Here is a 9,994-nt window from a genome sequence, read left to right on the forward strand (position 1 = left end):
GTTTCATTTGATATTAATAACTAGAGCGCCAGTCACAGTTCTGAGTACAGACCCTGCCCACTAAAATCCTGGAGGAAAAAAAATTGGGAAGCAAGTTGGCAATTGTAAAAGATGTAATAGTCAATCTTCAAGGAATTATGAAAAGATAAGCACATCAATATGTTGTTGGTGGAGCTGTGAATTGGTCCAGCCTTTCAGGAAAACAATTGGGAACTTGTATGTTAAAGAAATGACTAAGATACCCATATCCTTTGGGAAGAGAACCCACTGCAACATATATATCCCCAAGAAGATAAGTGGTAAAAAGATCCCCTACACACACACACACACACACACACACACACTATGTGCGTATATGTATATATATGTGTATTAGCCTTTTTATCATGGCTAAGAACTAGAAACAAAATAGTTGCTCATCAGTTGGGGAATAGATAAATAAATTGTGGTACATGAATATAATTGCCTATTTCAGCATAGTAATTAGCAATTGCATATAAAGAATACAGAGATACATAGGAAGACTTAAATGAACTGATGAAAACTGAGGAAAATACAACCCAAAAAACAAAGTATACAATGACCATAACAATGTAAATGGAAAGAACAAAAAAATGAAACCAAATGCTGTGTAATCATAATGAACAAGCTTATCTAAAGAAGAAATGAAAAATATAACTCTTCTTTTCAGAGCTGGAGCTGGGGGATCAGGGAATAATATACGATGAGTGTGGAATATTCCATGCACTGCCAGACTGAGTCGGTGTGTTGGTAGTTTTGCTAAATTGTTTTTCTTATTACTCTCTTTCATTATAGGAGATGGTCCTCTGGATAGAGGCTAAGGAGAGTTATGTTTGGAAATGAAAGTGATACAAAAATAAATGATATTGATATGTTTTTAAAAGTTTAGTTCCTATTTCAAGGAAGGTAATAATCTTATTATTTTCTGCTCTCGACTAACCACATCTATAGTGCTGTACTGCAAGAGAGACAACATGGTGTAGTAGATACCATGCTAGACTTGTAGTCAGGAAAATATGAGTTCAAATCCTTCCTCTGACTCTTACTAGCTATGTTACCCTAGGCAAGTCAATTAACATCTCTGAATCTTAGATTCCTCATCTGCAAAATTCAAATGAATAATTTGAATGTCTATAATATCTACTATATAAAAAATGTCTATAATATCTACTGTAGTATCAATAGGGTAGTTAGGTGGTACAATGGACAGAGTACCCAGCATGGAGTCAGCAAGACTGTTTTCCTGAGTTCAAATCTGGTCTCAGACATTTACTAACTATGTGACCCGGGTAAGTCACTTAACCATGTTTGCCTCAGTTTCCTCATCTGTAAAATGATCTGGAGAAGGAAATGACAAACCAGTTCAGTATCTTTGCTATGAAAACTCCAAATGGGGTCACAGAGAATCAGATATGACTGAAAATGACACAACAACAAATAGTATCTATTTTTCCAGGCTTTTAAAAATAGATAACTATATTTAAAACAATTTTAAAACTTTAAAGCACTATGTAAATGTCAGTTATTTTCACTCTGTGTAGATCTGAATGTAACATGTTTAGAAGAGATATTGTCAGTTTGGAACATATAAAGAAGATGACTACTGGGATAGTAAGGTGGTAGTTGGGAATGATTAATTTTAAAATTCAATTTATTAAGTACCTACTATGTGCAAGACATTAAACTAGGAACTGAATTCATTGAACAAACTTGGGGGGACGTTTAACCTTGAGAAGAAATGACTTGAAAAGACAAGGAGTCAAATTTTGAAGGATGACAGATTAGAGTTCTTTTGAAGTAAGAGAGACTGAACTTTTGTTCTGCTTGGTCCTACTGCTCAGAATTGGGGTTAATGGGGAGAAATTATAAAGAAGAGGATTTTAGCTTACTAGAAGGTTCCCAACAGTCTACACTGTTGAAAAATAGAACAGATTGCTTCCTTTGGTAATGAGTTCCCCGTCACTGGAGGTATTCAAATGGATGACCACTTATTGGGGATATTATAGAAAATTTATGATTTGAGCTGGGGTTGGACTAGCTGACCTCTAAGTTTTCTCATGACTCTCAGATTTCTCTAATTCTAAACACCAAATAGCCTATGGTAACTATGCCATGTTGATAGTTCCTTAAAGGATTCATTTTTTCAAAGTCTTTCAAACATGAACTGTAGACATTCCTACATCCTACTTAGGAAACTATTTCTTGAGGAGCAGTCATCACATTTTTGAAAAATTATGGTGGCAGCTGATCCAAAATCTTGGCCTTGAACTCCAGCCAATGTTTTCTTGACTCCAAAGTGTCCTGCCAACACAAAGTAATTGCACAGCTGACAGACCCTCTCTTGTTACTCCTTAGGAATGACCATCATTTACAACCTCTAATGCCAACTGGGGACTCCCAGTGAACACACAGCCACTCGGGGTAATTTTTCAATGAGTCATCTTCTGGCCAACCAGCCATCCAATGTCTGCCCCAGAAAAATGCCAATAATCTTGTACTTCAGATAATCTTCAGCATGGTCTGGGCCCTCTATTTTCACTCCAACTGTAATAGTAGCAGTTATTCCATCATACCTTCAAGTTGCCTCTTGCTCTCCTGGCCATGTAATTTGGTACCTTTTTGTGTACTCTTTCAGCTCCCTCATAGGTACTACTGTCTGTGACTCTGTGTCAATATATAAACCTGTCAATAGAATTGTAAAAAGAAACACCTCATGTTCAGCATTACAAACAAGCATCTCTGTCTTCAAGGGTGGAATGGTATTTGGCATTTGGGAAAAAATTCTTTATATGTCTATATTCTGCTCTATTCCTCTCCCAGCTCTGTTTTTGAGTCTCCAGACTTTTCTACCATGCCTTAACTGCCTTCTCACCCTGGAGCATTCCTGTGCCCCTATAGCTCCTTCCTCCTATGGTTAAGCTTCTTCCCAGACTTCCATTTTGAGGAAGGGTACAAGGTAGCCATCATTTATTCCCCTCCTGGATCAGTTTCAAACTCTGGAGTTTACTACCACAATCCACAGAGGTACCTAGTTTCCCCTTTCTTGCTCTCTGCCCCTTTAAAATTCCCTTTTATGTGGTTTCTTCCCCCATTAGAATATAAGCTCCTTGAGGGCAGAACACTCCTTGTCTTCTACTTGCATCCCAAATGCTTAGTACAGTGCCTGGCATATAGTAAGTGCTTAGTAAATGCTTCTTGATGTGGCTTAACTTAATTCCTTTCTCCTCATAGTTTCTGAATTTAGAGTCCCCTGAACTGCAAATTCTGAATTTAGATCCCCCTGAACTTCAGATTCTACAAGATTAAGAATGAAGGGCAAAAGCAGCCACTATGGGAGATGTTGCCCAATACCTCATAGATATGGGTTTGAATAGAAAAGTAGCTTAAAATTGTCGCATGTGGCATGATTTAATATCACCAAATTAAATGACTACAATAGTTTTTAGATTTGTTGTTGAGGCTAAGTTGCTAATATGTCTTTTGTTGCCAGATGACATGAAGGAAAATAAACCTAGGAGAGTGGTCAGGTTAATGTGAGTTCACTATTCTTATCCTCCAGGACACAGCCCATCCTTAGGATAGTCTGGAGTGTTGATTCCAACTAGGATTTCCAGAGTCATGTCAGGTCCATCTAAGAATGAAACCTCAAATCTTTCCACTTTATTCCTATCTCATTCATTCATTCAAGAGATAAGTATTGAATAACTACTGTATACATAGATGCTATAGGAGATACAGAAAGTAAAAAACATAGTTCCCATTCTCATATAGATTATCATCCAATGGAAAATGTATTTATGGAATTATGGAGAAAATATGAGTTTTTTATTATGAAATTATGAAAATTTTATTATGAAATTATGAAAATATTGTAAAATTATGGAAAAGGTTTACATAAATGAGGTGGTAAGAAACCACCTCAACCAATTCAGGTTGAAGGTTGACTTTTTCTCTGCACCTTAGTGTTTCAGAGAGGGCCTGTACCTCTTAAGTGGCTTGGCTTCACACACAGTGGTTGGCTTTGTACAACCAGTATGTACCAGCTCAGGACTTCAACTTTGATCTTCTTAGTTTCAAGGCCAGCTCTTTAACCACTGTCCCATACTGCCTCTCATGAATCAAAAAAATAGAATTTCAGGAAGGACTTAAGAGGTTGAGTCCCACCTAAACAGGAATTGCTTCTAATATCCCTACCACATGGTTTTCCAGCTTTCAGTTGAAGATCTCCAGGTAAAGGAAATCCAGAACCTCCTGAGGATGCCCACTGTCATTTTAGTTAACTCTGATTGGCAAGAAGTTTTTCTCTGAATTGAGTCTAAAGGTTTCCCCAACTCATTGTTCTTGGTGCTGCTCTCCAAGGCCGAGTGAATCAAATCCCTTTTCCACATTTTGGATTTTTTTTGTTTTTGTTTTTGGAAGTAATGGGGCTAAGTGATTTGCCCCAGATTACACAGGTAGGAAGTGACTGAGGCTGAATTTGAACTCATTTTCCTGAGTTCAAGGTCAGTGCTCTATCCACTGTGCCACCTAGCTGCCCCCTATGGATAGCCTTTTGAATGGGATAAACGAAGCATTTTAGGTGTTCAGAGAAGACAAAGATTTCTGATCGGGGTGTTCAGTGAAAATTTCACAGAAGTGTCTGAGTGAATTAGAGTCAAGAGACCCAAGCTACAGTCCAAGGTTCACCAGTGATTTACTGTAAGGCCTTGTGGGAGTTATTCAAACTTTACTGGGCCTCCACTCCTTCATATGTAAAATAAAGGGTTTGTATTATGTGCTCTTTTTTTTTTCATTTTTTTGGATTACATGTTCTGCAAAGTGCCTTCAAGCTCTAAATTTTATGAACTTTACAACTTTAATATTCTGTGGTTCTTTAGGCCCAAGCAAAAGGATAGGATCTTAATGGGATATACTGGAATTCCAGGCAGAGAGAATATCAGGGCAGGCACATGGCATGTGCTAGGAACAACATAAATCAATCTGGTTAGAATATAGGGTTCGGGTAGCAGATTAGGAAACTAAGGCTCAGAAGATGAAGTGGCCTGGCCAAGGACATATGGCTAGGAATTGGCCAATGCTGGGAGTTAGACTTCTGTTTTCTGACTCATCTAGTTCATATAGTGGTCTGCAATGTTAAAAAAAATTATAATAAAAATACTGCAAAGGGGGTAATATTTAATCATACCAGTCAGTCCTCAACTTAAAGCCCCTTTACAGTTCCCAGTTGCCTACCAAATAAAGTTAGAACTCCTTTGTCTAGTATTCATGACCTACCACAGTCTAACATCACCTTACCTTTCTTACCCTAAATGGCATTATTCCTTTCCATGTGTGCTGTGTTCCAACCTAACCAGGCTACTTGCTATCTTGTCTATATCCTTCATGAAAGACATCTGTGCCCTTAAGTACACCATCTATATGTAGAGAATCTCCATCTCCTCCTGCCCCCATTTCTACCAGTTGAAATCCTACTCATACTTTGAAGTCCCACTGATATGCCGCCTCTTCCATGCAGCCTCCCTTGAACTCCCTTTCAGGAATGATCTTTTCCACCTCAGACTTCACAAAACACTTCATTTGCACCTCTCTGATGTACTTACATTGTCATTATAGTCATTGCAAAAGGGCTGTTTCTTCTTACTGGATCATAGGATCATAGACTGAGAACTGGAAGGTAACTCAGAAGTCATCTAGTCCAACCTGTCATCATATAGATGAGAAAGCTGAGAATATTCTTGACTGAGATCACATAGGTCATCCCAGGTCCTTGGGCTCCAAATCCAGGGCTCTTGCCACTGTATCATACTTCCTTCCCAAGTTCCGTCAGGGAAGATCTCCGTGTGTTTTGTATTATTTATATTTTCCCCAATGCTTAGCACAGTGCTCTGAACATTATAGTTGTTTAAGGAAGTGCTTGTAAGAAGTCAGAGTATCAGAGATAAACCAAGTCTATTGGATTTTACAGGAAATCAGTTAGCCTTTGTCACCATATCTAGATCCAGAAATATTAAATGCAGCCTAATCTTCATTCATACATTGAACTTTCACTCACACTGTGTATGTGTATGTGTGTGTGTGTGAGAGAAAGAGAGACAGAGGATGGGGGGAGGGAAGGGGAGGAACAGAGAAGGTTGTCTCATCATACCCCAGGTTTACATTAAAATGTGAAAAAAATATATGAGAGTAGGTCCTTCCTATATACTTCTATGGTATAGTGCTCCGGTCATGCATCACTCAATTTTGCAGATGTAGAAGCTGAAGTATGGGTGACTCATTTACCTGGCACACACTACTCAAGTCATAGGGGATGCAAGGAATAGACATAGCTCAAATAATTTTACTATCATTGGTGGAAGGGTCTTTCACCTATTTTCATTGAAAATAGCATTTTGAGGTGAGGGCACAGTCAGCACCTGGTCATATACCATGATGTAATATACCATGGTCAGTGTATATTACATTACACAGCATGAGGTTTTTTGAAAATGTCAGATAAATCAACTAGTTGTATGACTCAGCCTTCAATGGTCAATCAGTTCTTTGAGGAGAGTTCAGATTATTCATCATTAAAATAAGAGGATTGGACTAGATGGTCTCAAAGCTGCCTTTCAGCTCTAACACTATGATACTATGGTCCTACAACTCCCCAAATTCATAGCAAACAAATGACAAATACAAAATTTTCCCCAAAAGACACAGAACATACTCGCAATGTTATTGTTTGGTTTCCAGTCAAAAATCATCACTCAACTAACATTCACCACCATGTTCCACCTGGTTTTAGATTTCACTGCCTGAGTTTAATACAGTTCTCCTTACAAGCCTTCTGTGGTGTTTTATAATGATGGAAAGACTACTTCATCTTGGCCTCCACTGTTCTTCAGTGAACTAACCATAGTGTCACTGTATGGCACCATTTATATACTTGGACCAGAATAATCGAAATAAACATCCTACCCACATACTCAGTCTTGATTTCTCTTCAAATGCAAGATGAACTGATGTGGCTGGCTTCTTTGGGAGTACATATAGTTCAGCCTGGACACCTTTATGGAATAACTATGGTTGACAAGCTACATTTACTGCAACTGAGTTTCTTGTTCATCAGATTTTATTTCCATTGATGTTCCATTAGGACCCAGTATATTTAGCTTGGCAGCTCAAAGTTCATGTCGGCATGATATCAGCCCCAAAGAGGACAGAGGGGAAATGCCTTAGTATATCTCAAATTGCCTTGTATACCTCTCTGTCACATGGCTGTAAAATAGGAAATCACACTTTGTATGTTTCCCTTTATTTCTTTATTATTCTCTCTTGCAACTCTATGCCCACTTTAACACAATAAAACACATGTCAAAGAGAGAAAGTATGACTCAAAATTAATGAATTAAGAGCTTTGATTTTTCTGTAAGGCAGACTGAAATCCACTGTACATTCTTAGCAGTATTTGACTAGAGAAAGATCTAATATAACTGGATATTGACACTGTCATCAAAATGTGCTTACTGAATATAATCAGTTAGATGGTGGATTAATCACCTTCTGAAAACATCTTCAACCTTGGGAGGAAGGATTTTCCCCTCCATAGTTTCCTGTTTATTCTATTTTTAAAATATTCTGAACTTAATGAACACTAAATAAGATGAATGTTTCTTTATGCAAATTAGAAAAGGAAACAAATGTTGCACCTGAAGTTATGATTCAACATTTTATTTTCAAAACTGTCCTACTCATTTGTTTACTACTGACTTATCTTCTATTCCATTCTGAAGCATTGTTGAAATACTTCAATAATCTCTTTTTCTTTACTTTCCTTCTTTTTTATTTCAATAACAGTATTTAGTCTCCTCTCCTCTATCCCAAACTCCCCTACTCAAATTGCCACAAAAACCCATTTCTATTAAATATTAGTTGAATGAAGCAAATCCCCACATTAACCATGTCTACAAATGTACATTTCATTTGTATCTTGAGTTCCATGCCCCTCAAGAGATGGGTAACATGCTTCATCATCAGTCCTCCGAAGTGCGGTTGGTTATTGTTCTTAAGGCTCTCTCAGATCTTTCAAAGTTGTTTTTCTTGATGATGTTGGTGTTACCAAATCAATTGTTCTCTTTGTCCCACTTATTTTACTTTCATTAACTCATGCAACTCTTCCCAGGTTTCTCTGAAACTGTTTTTCAGTTTTTCACAGCACAAAAACATTCCATCACTTCATATGCCATAATTTGTCCAGGCATTTTCTAATTGAGGGACATCCCTATGTTTCTAGTTCTTTGCTGTAACAAAAGAGAAGGTATAAATATTTTTGTACTTATGGATCTTTTCCCTCTTTCTTTGATATCTTTGCATTATAAGCCTAGTTGTGATACTGCTGAGCCAAAGCACATACATGGTTCAGTGATTTTTTTTTTTTGCGGGGGGGAAGCATAGTTCCAAAATTCTTCCCAGAATGGTTGGACCATTTCATAGCTCCATCAAAAGGGAAGTGTGCCTTTTTCTGCAGGCCCTCCAACAACCAGAATTTTCTTTGATGGGTATGAGATAGAATCTGAGTTGTTTTAATTTGCATTTCTGTAGTTATTAATGAGTTGAATATTTTTTCATGTCTGTTGATAGCTTAGATTTCTTCTTTTGAGAACTGTTTTTTTTTTCAGATAATTTGACCCAGGGGTGGAGAACGTGTGGCCTCAAGGACTGATGCGGCTTTCTAGGTCCTCTGGTTCTACCTTTTGACTGAGACCAATTTTACAGAACAAATCCTTTTATTAAGGGATTTGTTCTGTGAAGTTTGGATTCCCCATATCTGATTTGACCATTTATAAATTAGAGACTAGTTCTTGTTCTCCTGTATTTGAATTCAGTCCTTATATAACTTGGATATGAGGACTTTATCAGATAAAGCTGCATCAAAGATTTCTTATTGTTGTTGTTAATTATTTCTAGAAGGAAGGAATTACATCCAAAATATAGAGTAATTACAGTTAATTACACAAGATCGGAAGAGAGAACCCCATGGGCAAGGTAAAAACTTTACAAATTCATATCAGAAAATTTTAACACCTGGAGGTTCCTTTCAGTGTCCCTTCCCATCCAACCCACCAGCCAGGTACAGGCCACCAGCAGCAAGGCTTGTGCCTAGAAGCCTGGTCATAGGGTAGAGAACCTCCATGGCTACAGTGATTTTGCCCAAATAGTCTGCTTTTCCAACCCATAAAGAAGCAGCAGACTGCTGATTCTGTCCAGTCAGCCAAATGAAGAAAAGTAAACTGGAAGGAACTATCAAGCAAGCTGAAAAGGTGCTTAATTATGGAGATGCCTCAGACGTGATGGGAAGGAAGGGCCTGGAAACCTATCAAAGTGGCCCATTATATTCTTCCAGTTTAGTCAGAGCAAGGACCCTGCCCCACTGACCTCACATCTCCCAATACAAGGAGGCTTAGTCAGCCCTGTGGCCCAGCCTTGGGGGTCTGATCATGAATGAAAGGATAAGGGTCAAAGAGGGACAGGGAACATAACGAAGAAACCAAAACAAGAAACTGAAGCTTCGAAGATCAAGAAGGAAATCATTGATAAAATCCAGTGTCTAAGTTATGTTCAATCCAATGGAGAGGATCTTAAAAATAACAGAAAGAATGAGCAAAATGCACTGAGTGTATTGTGTGTTTTGTAAACAAAATGGCGTAAGACTATAGACCTACTTGATGTCACAGTTCACATGAGTAGGGTGGTAGTTGCAAGTTTTTGATCCAAATACCATTCTGTTGGATCCAAAGGTGCCATCGTTTACTGATATTACCTTCAATTTGTCACTGCATAAAATGTCTTTGGAAGCATTAAAAGGAAGAATAGGTATGCCTTTTACCACCACCACCACCCCCCAAGTCCTGAAAGGGGTATCAGAAGTTAATTCTTAATTTGTTTCAGAAAAAAAAAGTACTAGGTACATGAAAACCTTGTTCATTTCAATCTT

The sequence above is a fragment of the Petaurus breviceps genome, unplaced genomic scaffold (genome assembly GCF_028583685.1).
Source record: "Petaurus breviceps papuanus isolate PSGF00001 unplaced genomic scaffold, PetGlider_PUasm1.0 129, whole genome shotgun sequence".
Classification (NCBI taxonomy): Eukaryota; Metazoa; Chordata; class Mammalia; order Diprotodontia; family Petauridae; genus Petaurus; species Petaurus breviceps.